Consider the following 11,350-nt stretch of genomic DNA (forward strand, 5'->3'; position numbering starts at 1 on the left):
AGTAAAATTGTGTTTTATGACCGTTTGTTGATCTAAATGATGAACTTAGGCTACAACTAGATGTTCAAAATAACTCCCACGCTAAATATATATCTTATAGTTGTTTGATGGAATTGTCATGAGACTAGAATTGTGAAATTATGATATGTTTGAATGCATTCCTATCCATATACAAGATTATGAATAACAAGTGCTTCATGAAATCCCCCAATGATTATATTATGAATTGTGGCCTATGGTTATGTATTCGAAGAATTGTCATGTCTTGTTAGTTTCATACTGTCGAGTCCTGGGGTTACTTGTATCCGACAATTTAGTTGTGTGCCTAGAGCTAGCGTCAGTTTTCAATATACTCTCAGTCAAGCATGATCCTTAGAATTCAGTCAGTCACATAACTTAGGAAAACTCAGTAAATTCAATATCAGTCCAGTCCTTCACAGTACTTAGTAATCTCAGTTAGTTATAAGATCTCAATACTATTTATTCAGTCAATGGAACTTAGTGAAATCAGTGTAGTTCAGTCTGAAATATGATCAGTGATAGCTCAGTCAAGCCTAGTATGAACTAGGAAATTAGTTCTGTAATACCCCAAAAAATCCAAACCAATATTAGAGTGATGTATCAAGATCATGCATAGTACATCATGGTTATTTTATAGTTTTATGAGTAGGTTAGATGTATATTAAGGCTTCAAATAACTCCCATATATCAGACGAATCAAAATATTCCTTATCGATTGAATTCTTAAGAAGGATATTGGTATAGTCACCTTCAAACGAGCATATCTCTCATTATACTTGGAATTTTTGACATCATGACCTATAAAAAGATATATAATTGAATTATCTTTCCAATGATACAAATTTTGCCTAAATCTAATATCGGAGCAAAGAGTTATTCCTATTTTACTCTAGTATGTCAGGCTGGAAATAGTGTGACGACATTTGCTGTAGCTTACCACATTTGTGATGCCCTATCATAAAGGTCGTCATCCTTACACAGAAACCAGGTCCTAAGTAACAAAATTCATGGTAGCTTACCAAACTTGTGACACCCTATCACAAAGGTCATCAACCTTAGGCAGAAACCAGCTCCTAAGTGACGAAATTCGTGGTAGCTTACCACACTTGTGATGCCCTATCATGAAGGTCGTCAGCCTTAGGTAGAAACCATCTACTAAGTGACGACAGTCGTGGTAGCTTACCACACTTGTGATGCCCTATCACAAAGGTTGTCAGCCTTAGGAAAAATCCAGCTTCTGTGTGACGACATTTTTGACGGCCTGTCACATTTTTGATGCCTTGTCACAAATGTCGTCAGCTATGATTTTCAGCAACTGGGAATTTATTTCATAAGAGTATTTTGGTCATTTCCTTCACCTTCCACGACTTATAACCCTAAAGAGGCATAATTTTTCCCATTTTTCTCCAGTTAAGCATCTCAAAAACCCTCTCTTATGCTCTTAACCACAAGATTAGGGTTTCCATCAAACTCATCTCTCAAAAGCAAGATTCAAGCCTTTTTCCAAGATAATTAAGAATTAAGTTTCCGAATCCAAGAACTCTCCAGAAAATCATCAAGGTTTCCTTTCTAAGATATGCATAGTGTTCATCTACGGATCCAATCCGTTCATAGAGCTGAAGAACCATGTTTTAAATATTATTTTGTAAACTTTTTGTGGTGATATGAGTATGTACATGTTGACGATTGTTGTTTAAGTTTCAGTGTCATGTATAAAGGTGTTTTCATGGAATATATATGTTTGTTAGTTGAAAACCATGAAATTTAGGTGGTTTAATATGAAGCAAATATGAAACTCACCTATACCTTAAAGAATGCATGCAAGGTGTTCGATAAAATGCTTAGGATGCTAGAAATTCATGTTTGTATGGTTCTATGACGTCTAAATGACAAGTCCATGTTAGCTACATACTTCAATATGAATCCCAAGCTTTTCATGTATTGCTATTGTGATGGTATGAAACATGTAAGATAATGGAGAAATACAATATGTACACGAAATATATCCATGCATTCCCTACAATGTTTAAGATGTTGAGTAACTATATAAAATATGATATCCCCTACTTATGATATTATGAATTGTGGACTCAAATCTTGTGATCAAGTCATGTCATGTGTGTCAATTTCCTTCTATCGAGTCATGGGGGTATTTATACCCGGAAAAAACATAGCTGTGTGACTAAAGCCATGTTATGTTGTCAAGATAATCTTAGTCAAGCTATAATCTATAGAACTCAGTCAGTCATGTGACTCAAGAAACCTCATAAATCTCATGATCTTAGTTAACTCTTAGATAATAGTACTACTCCGTCAGTCAGTACCATGTAAGTTATTCAGTTCATGTATAGTCAGTTGAATCATGTTAAGTCCCTTTGAATGGGAGTAGAAGTTAGCACCGAGTGAACCCATGGATGGGAACTCACCTATCAGTTTAGGGTGTGATTCTTAGCAGTCATCCTTATGTTCCAGAACTATGTACCCAGCGTAGGTTGAGACATCTTAACTTGTTAGATTAGGGTTGATGAGGTGGCTTAACCTATCAGTTTAGGGTTCTCATCATTCTCTTTTCGAATACCTGCCAGATAAGGGTCACTCACAGCTGTCCATACCAGTGGTGCGGTATTGACAACCCTTCAGATGTCTTTCTCAAAGATCTTCAAGGCATTCCTCCCGAAAGGGAAATAGACTTTGCCATAGACCTTCTCCCAGATACTCCGCCTATTTCTATACCTCCATATAGAATGGCACCAGCAGAACTCAAGGAACTAAAAGATCCATTGAAGGATCTGTTAGATAAGGGATTCATCAGGCCTAGTGTTTCCCCATGGGGTGCAGCAATCTTATTTGTACACAAGAAAGATGGTTCTCTCAGAATGTGTATTGATTACCATTAGCTCAACAAAGTCACGATCAAGAATAGGTATTCACTGCCTAGGATAGATGACTTGTTTGACCAACTTTAGGGTGCTAATTATTTCTCCAAGATAGACCTCAGATCAGGCTATCATCAGCTCAGAATTAGAGAATGTGACATTTCGAAGATAGCTTTTTGTACTTGGTATGGTCACTTTGGATTTCTAGTCATGTCCTTTGGTATTACCAATGCCCCTGCATCTTTCATGGACTTGATGAACCGGGTGTTCAAGCAGTACTTAGACACATTCGTCATAGTCTTCATAGATGATATTATGGTCTATTCTCGCATAGAGCATGATCATTTAGATTATCTCACGATTGTTCTTCAGACTCTCAGAGATCACCAATTGTTTGCCAAGTTCAGTAAGTGTAAATTTTGGCTAAGATTAGTAGCAATCCTTGGCCACATTGTTTTTGGTGATGGCATTAGAGTAGATCCTCAGAAAACCAAAGCGGTAAGAAACTAGCCTCGCCCTGTCTCTCCATCAGATATCAGGAGTTTCTTGGGTTTGGCTGGATATTATCGATGGTGTGATGAGGAATTTTCTTCTATTGTATATCCTATGTCCAGATTGACTCAGAAAAAGGTCAAGTTTCAGTGGTCAGAACCTTACGAGAAGAGTTTTCAGGAGTTGAAACTCGACTCACCTCAGCTCTAGTTTTAGCACTTCTCGACGGTTCTGATGGATTCGTAGTATATTGTGATGCATCCAAAGTAGGTTTAGGTTGTGTCCTCATGTAGCATGGTATATTCATATCCTACGCCTCCAGACAGTTAAAGCCCCATGATAAGAATTATCCTACTCATGACCTTGAGTTAGCAGATTTTTCTTTGCCTTAATGATTTGGAGGCATTATCTATACGGTGTTCATATAGACTTTTTCACAGATCATAAGAGCCTTCAATATGTCTTTTTCCAAAAAGATCTCAATTTTCATCAGAGAAGGTGGTTAGAGCTCTTGAAAGATTATGGTATGAGTGTCCTTTATCATGCTGGCAAGGCCAATGTAGTGGCTGATGAACTCAGTAGACTGTCCATGGGTAGTGTTTCCCATGTTAAGGATCGTAAGAAGAAATTTTCTTAGGAGATTCATCAGCTTTCCAAACTAGGCATTTTCTTAGTCGACTCTTCAAAGGGTGGTGTATGTGTTCAGAGTAGTTTAGAGTCATCTCTAGTTTCTGAGGTGAACAAGAAGAAAGACAGGGATCCTAGCCTTGTCAATCTAAAAGAATCAGTTTAGAGTCAGGAAGTAGAGGTTTTCTCCCAAGAGGGAGATGGTGTTCTTCGTTGTCAGGGTCATCTGTGTGTTCCCGGTGTAGATGACTTGAGGCAGTGAATTCTTGCAGAAGTGCATGGTGTGTGATAATCTATTCATCCAGGGGCCACTAAGATGTTTTGCGACTTGAGGGAGATCTATTGGTGGAGTGGGATGAAGAGGGACGTTGCAAAGTTTGTGGCTAAGTGCTCTGCATGTCAGCAAGTTAAGATAGAGCATCAAAAACCTAGTGGTTCCATGCAGGAGTTCACTATTCCTACTTGGAAGTGGGAAGAAGTGAACATGGACTTCGTGATGGGTTTGCCTAGAACACGTCATCAACATGATTTAGTTTGGGTCATTATAGATAGAATGACCAAGTCAACTCATTTCCTTCCAATTCGTACCTCTTACTCAGCCTAGGATTATGCCAAACTTTATATTAGTGAGTTGGTTAGATTACACATTATTCCACTATCTATCATCTCAGACAGAGGTACCCAGTTCACTTCTCACTTTGGGAAAGCGTTCTAAAAGGGTCTTGATACCCAAGTTCATCTCAGTACAACATTTCATCCTCAGACAGATGGTCAAGTAGAAAGGACCATTCAGACTCTAGAAGATATGCTAAGGGCGTGTGCAATTGATTTCAAGGGAAGCTGGGATGACCACTTGCCTTTGATTGAGTTTGCATACAACAACAACTATCACTCTAATATTCAGATGGCTTCATCGAAGCTTTCTATGGTAGGAGATGTAGGTCTCCGATCGGTTGGTTTGAAGTTAGTAAGACCACAGTCATAGGGCCTGACTTAGTATTCGATGCCTTATAGAAAGTTCAGTTGATCAAAGAAAGACTTTGGGCTGCTCAGAGCCGACAGAAGTCTTATACGGATGTTCGTAGAAAGGATCTCGAATTCGAGGTCGATGATTATGTCTATCTCAAGATATCTCCTATGAAGGGAGTGAAGAGATTTGGCAAGAAGGGAAAGATCAGTCCCTGATATGTCAGTCCCTTCAGGATTCTCAGTCACTTCGGCAAGGTAGCCTATGAGATCGAATTGCCTTTAGATCTAGCCTCAGTTCATCCAGTCTTCCATATCTCTTTCCTCAAGAAGTGCATAGGTGACCCAGCAGTTGTAGTCCCTATTCAGAGCGTTGACATTCAGAATAGCCTCTCTTATGAAGAGATTCCAGTAGAAATCCTCGATTATCAGACTCGTAGGTTGTGGAACAAAGAAGTCCCTCTAGTCAAGGTTCTTTGGCAGAATCAGTCCATGGAGGGAGCTACTTGAGAAACAGACATGCGAACCAAGTTCCCTTATCTTTTCTCTGCTAATTTAGACTTAGCTCGAGGTAACCATTTTCCTTAAGCTTATTCAGTTACATGTTCAAAATTCCAGTATAAAATTTGTATCAAGTATCAGTGCATAGCTCATCATGCATTCATGAGTTTAGCTTATCAGTCATGCATCAGATATGCATGTTCAGTTGGGATATATTTAGTTTAGAATTCAATTCACTCCTAAAATCATGTGTCAGTTGAGCATGATTGGTGTATGCATCATTTTATCTTTTCTCCCCTATCAAGCAGTCATCATTCGAGGACGAATGTTTCCAAGGGGGAGATATTGTAATACCCCAAAAAATCCAAACCAATATTAGAGCCATGTACCAAGAATATGCATAGTATATCATGGTTCTTTTATATTTTTATGAGTAGGTTATATGTATATTAAGGCTTCAACTAACTCCCAGCTATCAGATGAATCAAAACATACCTTACCGATTGAATTCTTGAGAAGGATATTGGTATAGTCAACTTTAAATGAGCATATATATCATTATACTTGGAATTTTTGATCTAATGACCTATCAACAAATATATAATTTAATTATCTTTCCAACGATACCAATTCTGCCTAAATTCGATATCGTAGCAAAGAGTTATTCGTATTTTACTCCAGCATATTAGGCTGGAAATAGTGTGACAAAATTTGCGGTAGCTTACCACATTTGTGACACCCTATCACGAAGGTCTTCAGCCTTAGGTAGAAACTATCTCTTAAGTGACGACATTCATGGTAGCTTACCACACTTATGAGGCCCTATCACGAAGGTCGTCAACCTTAGGCAGAAACCAGCTCCTAAGTGACGACATTCATGGTAGCTTACTACAATTGTGATGCCCTATCACGAAGGTCTTCAGCCTTAGGAAGAAACTAGCTCTTGAGTGATGACATTCGTGGTAGATTACCACACTTATGACGCCCTATCACGAAGGTTGTCAGCCTTAGGCAGAATCCAGCTTCTGTGTGATGAGATTTTTGAGGGCCTGTCACATTTTTGATGCCTTGTCACAAATATCGTCAGCTATGATTTTCAGCAACTGAGAATTTATTTCATAAGGGTATTTTGGTCATTTCCTTCACCTTCCATGACTTATAACCCTAAGGAGGCGTAATTTTTCCTATTTTTCTTTAGTTAAGCATCTCAAAAACCCTCTCCTATGCTCTTAACCACAAGATTAGGGTTTCCATCAAACTCATCTCTCAAAAGCAAGATTCAAGCCTTTTTCCAAGATAATTGAGAATTAAGTTTCCCAATCCAAGACCTCTCCATCAAATCATCAAGGTTTCCTTTCTAAGGTATGCATAGTATTCATCTATGGATCCAATCCGTTCATAGTGCTCAAGAACCATGTTTTAAATATTATTTTGTAAACTTTTTGTGGTGATATGAGTATGTACATATTGATGATTCTTCTTTAATTTTCAATGTGATATCTAAAGGTGTTTTCATGGAATATATATATGTTTGTTAAGTGAAAACCATGAACTTTAGGTGGGTTAATATGGAGAAAGTATGAAACTCACCTATGCCTTAAAGAATGCATGCAAGGTGTTTGATAAAATGCTTAGGATGCTAGAAATTCATGTTTGTATGGTTCTATGATGTCTAAATGACAAGTCCATGTTAGCTACATAGTAAATATGAATCCCATGCTTTTCATGTGTTGCTATTGTGGTGGTATGAAGCATGTAAGATAATGGATATTTACAATATATACACGAAATATATCCATGCATTCCCTACAATGTTTAAGATGTTGAATAACTATATGAAATATGATATCCCCTACTTATGATATTATGAATTGTGGACTCAAATCTTGTGATCAAGTCATGTCATGTGTGTCAGTTTCCTTCTATCGAGTCTTGGGGGTATTCGTACCCGAAAAAAACATAGTTGTGTTCCTAGAACCATGTCATGTTGTCACGATAATCTTAGTCAAGCTATAATCTATAGAACTCAGTCAGTCATGTAACTCAGGAAACCTCAGAAATCTCACGATCTTAGTTAACTCTTAGATAATAGTACTACTCTGTCAGTCAACGCATGTTAGTTATTCAGTCTATGTACAGTTAGTCGAATCATGTTCAGTCCCTTTATATGGAAGTAGAAGTTAGCACCGAGTGAACCCACGGATAGGAACTCACCTATCAGTTCAGGGTATGATTTTTAGCAGTTATCCTTGTGTTCCAGAACTACGTAGCCAGCATAGGTGGACATCTTAACCTGTCAGATTAGGGTTGATGAGGTTGCTTAACCTGTCAGTTTAGGGTTCCCACCATTCTCCTTTTGACTACCTTCTAGATAAGGGTCACTCACAACTGTCCTTACCAATGGCGCGGTATTGACACCCCTCCTGTTGGGGCAGAGATTAGACCCCAGCTTAGCCATAATGGCATATATGGGGAATATTAGTTAAACAACTACCTCCCACAGTTACAGTATCAGTCTCGGTAAAAGAACTCAGACAATTCTTCAGATATCAGTATACCAGGACTATTAGATACGGTCAAATTTAGTTATAGCATAAAACTCAGAGATTTCAACTAGATTTAGGGTTGTGAGATACAGTCATCCATGTTATCAGAACTACGGTTCCAGCCATGTATTAGCATACAGATTTAGCCATTACATACTCATGATCTTAGTTACTATGTATGTATGTTTGTGCTCTTACGTTCATATCAGTCAGTCAGTAGTATTATTCATGCATGTAAATCTTTTGCATTAGCCTACCTCACTCGTATACTCAGAACTCCAGTTGTATTGACGCATTTGTGCTATGGTGCTTTCTTTTCATGTTACACCATAGGTTTAGAAGCACGAGTCCCAGACCAGCAGTAGCAGTCGCATTCAACATACAGAGTTGAAGTGAGTTATCTTTATTCGAGGACGACATTATTTGATTTATTCATGTATTTCTTAAGTTCATTTTTACGGAGTTAGTTGGAGACATGTTCCTTCCACTCCTTATTTTAGAAAGTACTTAGAGGCTTTCAAATTTACGCTCAGATTTAGCTTTCAGATTCAGTTTTTAGTTGTTTTGGGTATTTTTTGCCCATATGGATGTTATGTTATTTTAGTTGAACCTTATGGCCTATTGTGCATGTTTTCCACATTATTATGTCATGAATTGTAGTGTATAGGTACAAATATCAGTCATGGGTTAGCTTGTGGTCCCTCAGGGTCATAAGCACCGTGTAGCATTTTGGTTCAGAAAATTGAGGTGTTGCAAACTTTGTATCAGAGCCTAAGGTTCAATAGAGTCCTAGGAAGTCTGAAAGCTGAATCTAGTAGAGTCTTGTACATGGGTGTGTTGCACACCACATTTATGTGTAGGAGGCTATAAGATGTTCTAGGAATAGTTTCCTTTCTTTCAGTATTCATGTCGTGCTAGTGAGCATAATTTTAAGTCAGTCTCTCAATCTAATCCACATCAGCAGATTTAGTCGAGTTAGAGATGACTGATTTTGATGTCATTCTCGACATGGATTGGCTTTATTCCTGATATACCATAGTTGACTGCAGAAATAGGATAGTTCAATTTCAGTTCCCAAATGAGCCTGTCCTAGAGTGGAAGGGTAGCACTTTATCTTTCAGGGGTCAGCTTGTTTCCTACCTTCGGGAAAGGAAAATGATTTCTAAGGGGTGTGTATATCATCTCGTGCATATTAAGAATTCTAGTTCTAAATCTTCCAGTCTCGAATCAGTCCCAGTGGTTAATGAATATTCAGATGTCTTTCTCGAAGATAGTCCAGGTATTCCTCTTGAAAGGGAAATAGACTTCGGCATAGACCTTCTCCCAGATACTCAACCTATTTCTATTTTGCCATACAGAATGGTACCAGTAGAACTCAAAGAACTGAAAGATCAGTTGAAGGATCTCTTAGATAAGGGATTTATCAGGCCCAGTGTATCCCTATGGGGTGCGCCAGTTTGATTCGTGCGCAAGAAAGATGGTTCTCTCAGAATGTGTATTAATTACCGTCAGTTCAACAAAGTCACGATGAAGAACAGGTATCCTCTGCCTAGGATAGATGACTTATTTGACCAACTTCAGGGTTCCAGTTATTTCTCCAAGATAGACCTCAGATCAGGCTATTATCAGCTCAGAGTTAGAGAATATGACATTCCAAAGATAGCTTGTCGTACTCGGTATCGTTACTTTGAATTTCTAGTCATGTCCTTTGGTCTTACCAATGCCCCCGTAGCTTTTATGGACTTGATGAACCGGGTGTTCAAGAAGTACTTGGACATATTCATCATAGTCTTCATAGATGATATTCTGGTCTATTCTCGCATAGAGCATGATCATTCAAATTATCTCATGATTGATCTTCAGACTCATAGGGATCACCAGTTGTTCGCCAAGTTCAGTAAGTGTAAATTTTGGCTAAGATTAGTAGAAATCCTTGGCCACATTGTTTTCGGTGATGACATTAGAGTAGATCCTCAGAAAACTAAAAGCAGTAATAAACTGGCCTCGTCCTGTCTCTCCATCTGATATCAGGAGTTTCTTGGGTTTGGCTGGCTATTATCGATGGTTTGTCGAGGTATTTTCTTCTATTACATATCCTATGTCCAGATTGACTCAGAAGAATGTCAAGTTTCAGTGGTCATAACCTTGCGAGAAGAGTTTTCAGGAGTTGAAGACTCGACTCACCTCAGCTCCAGTTTTAGCACTTTTCGACAGTTCTGATGGATTCGTAGAATACTTTGATGCATCCAAAGTAGGTTTAGGTTGTGTCCTCATGTAGCATGGTAGAGTCATAGCTTATGACTCCAGACAGTTAAAGCCCCATGAGAAGAATTATCCTACTCATGACCTTGAGTTAGCAGCAGTTTTCTTTACCTTAAAGATTTGGAGGCATTATCTATACGGTGTTCATGTAGATGTCTTCACAGATCATAAGAGCCTTCAGTATGTCTTTTCCTAGAAAGATCTTAATCTTCATCAGAGAAGATGGTTAGAGCTCTTGAAGGATTATGACATGAGTGTCCTTTATCATCCTGGCAAGGCCAATGTAGTGGTCGACACACTCAGTAGACTGTCCATGGGTAGTGTTTCCCATGTTGAGGATAGTAAGAAGAAATTAGGTTAGGAGATTCATTATCTTGCCAGACTAGGCATTCTCTTAGTCAACTCTTCAGAGGGTGGTGTATGTGTTCAGAGTAGTTTAGAGTCATCTCTAGTTTTTGAGGTAAAAGAGAAGCAAGATAGGGATCCTAGCCTTGTCAAGGTAAAAAAGTCAGTTCAGAGTCAGGAAGTAGAGGTTTTCTTCCAAGGGGGAGATGATGTTCTTCATTGTTAGGGTTGTCTGTGTGTTCCCAGTGTAGATGACTTCAGGCAGTGAATTCTTGCACAAGTGAATGGTGCATGATACTCTATTCATCCCGAGGCCACTAAGATATACCACAAATTGAGGGAGATCTATTGGTGGAGTGGGATGAAAAGAGACGTTTTAGAGTGTATGGCTAAGTGCTCTACATGTCAGCAGGTTAAGATAGAACATCAAAAACTTAGTGGTTCCATGCAGGAGTTCACTATTCCTACTTGGAAGTAGGAAGAAGTGAACATGGACTTCGTGACGGGTTTGCCTAGAACACATCATCAGCATGATTCAGTTTGGGTCATCGTAGACAGAATGACCAAGTCAACTCATTTCCTTCCAATTCGTACCTCTTACTCAGGAGAGGATTATGCCAAACTCTATATCAAGGAGTTGGTTAGATTACACGGTGTTCCACTATCTATCATCTCAGACAGATATACCCAGTTCACCTCTTACTTCTGGAAAGT

Source organism: Capsicum annuum, chromosome 11 (genome assembly GCF_002878395.1).
Source record: "Capsicum annuum cultivar UCD-10X-F1 chromosome 11, UCD10Xv1.1, whole genome shotgun sequence".
Taxonomy (NCBI): domain Eukaryota; kingdom Viridiplantae; phylum Streptophyta; class Magnoliopsida; order Solanales; family Solanaceae; genus Capsicum; species Capsicum annuum.